We start from the raw sequence: 1835 nt of genomic DNA, 5'->3' as shown, positions 1-1835 counted from the left end.
AGAAATTACAAAACAAATTCACCAAACTGCACAATCTTTTCCAGCATTTTCAACACAGACTCTGCAGGGTTGGATCTTCTGACTTCAGACTCTGCAGGGTTGGATCTTCTGACTTCAGACTCTGCAGGGTTGGATCTTCTGACTTCAGACTCTGCAGGGTTGGATCTTCTGACTTCAGACTCTGCAGGGTTGGATCTTCTGACTTCAGACTCTGCAGGGTTGGATCTTCTGACGTCAGACTCTGCAGGGTCGACTTCTCACCTTCATGTACAGGAAACATGAATAAATGAGACTTTAATAAATCACTGAACATAAAACAGACTGAGAGTAAAGACAGTTTAAAACATACCAAGAAGGTTTCCTGGAATAAAATGTTAGAAATAAAAATCAAATGAATGATGAGACAGACCATAATATCTATAAAATAAACATGATCATGTTTCATTGTCACAGTGGAAACCTTACCTTCCTTTGGATCTTTTGTTGCCCTTCTGCATCTGTTATAACACCGTCCAAGTGCAATGGATAAATAAGTCACAACACCAAAAACAGCACCAACAGTCCAGACTGATGATCCAGACTGAACTAAAAAAAGACCCAAAACACCACCAACAACAGCTCCGACTATCAGTGCAGTGCTGTCTGATGATTTCTGTCCACACTGAGCGTCCTCTGTCTTAGTTCCTGCTCTCAGCAGCTGTAGACCCTCTGATTCACATCTGTAATGACAGAGGGACAGTTATTACAGGAACATGTGGAGGATCATGAACTCAGGTGTGTCCATGTGTGATGTGAAGCTTCACTCACTGTGTGTGACTCTGACAAGATGGAAACGTCCCGTCTGAAAATGTTCCATCAGAGCAGGTGGAGCACTCGGTGTCTGTGGAGGACGTTCCTGCAGGAAGGACACAACACATGATTTCACTGAGTCTGATTTAAACATGAACACAGTCCCTCTGTCTATATGAGATAAAGTGAACTGTGTTTGTTAAACTCACCTTTCTCTCTGATGTATTCTCCTGGAGCACAGCGTCTGTGTCTCTTTGCTTTAGAACAGTCGTTCTTTCTAAACTCTGAGCAGTAAAATCCTTCCAGAGGTTCACAGACTGAGTCTGATACGAAGGAACAGGACGTCTTCATCTTCAGACCAGAAGCTGTGGACACAAACACAGAGGTTATTGATGAAGTAGAATCTAAAGAAGAGTTGAAGAAAAGAAGAAGTGGTCAGATGTTCTGAGGATCATCTGTGTGTTTGAGTTCTGCTGAAGTGAATCAAAGGTTAGAAAGCTGCTTTTAGACTGACCACTGTTTAGTAACATGTTCTGATCTTTATTTAGTTTGATCAATAAAGAGACAGATCTACCTTCATCACACTCTGAACAGCTGTAGCACTCTCTACGGGAAGTCGGATGGTCCATAAAGGTTCCTTCAGAGCAGGGCTTACAGAGAGTACTTCTGTCCTCTGCGCAGTCTACATAAACTCGATATCCTGTTGGAAACAACATGAAGAAGTTTTTTATTCTTAATAAAAAGAGAGAGAGAGAGAGAGAGAGAGAGAGAGAGAGAGAGAGAGAGAGAGAGAGAGACAGAGAGAGAGAGAGAGAGAGAACTCTGTTGAACCTTTCTCTCTGGAGCTCATTAAAAAGCAACTTCCTGTTTATTAATATGCAACAAAAGCAAACTTATAAACAGGGACAGAAGATCAGGATGTTCATCTGACCTGATAAACTTTAATTCAAGTTGAACAGAGGATCTTACCACGTGGACACTTAGCACAGCATCTATCCCCGATCTCATACTCATATGGACCACATGTCAGAGTCTGAGCTGAGAGG

At 42.0% G+C, this 1835-nt stretch overlaps 1 long non-coding RNA gene across 1 annotated transcript; it reads right to left on the bottom strand.

Moving 5' to 3' along the window:
• Positions 1-633: 633 nt before the first annotated feature.
• Positions 634-1135, bottom strand: LOC306833421. Its single transcript, XR_013780352.1, has 3 exons — positions 999-1135; positions 808-895; positions 634-719 (listed from the first exon to the last, which is right to left on the bottom strand). It is a non-coding gene; the product is annotated as an uncharacterized lncRNA (long non-coding RNA).
• Between the last annotated feature and the right edge of the window lie 700 nt (positions 1136-1835).

This window comes from Symphodus melops (genome assembly GCF_947650265.1).
Source record: "Symphodus melops genome assembly, chromosome: 13".
Classification (NCBI taxonomy): Eukaryota; Metazoa; Chordata; class Actinopteri; order Labriformes; family Labridae; genus Symphodus; species Symphodus melops.
The sequence above is the reverse complement of the archived record's forward strand: the minus strand, read 5'-3'. Positions and strand labels throughout refer to the sequence as shown.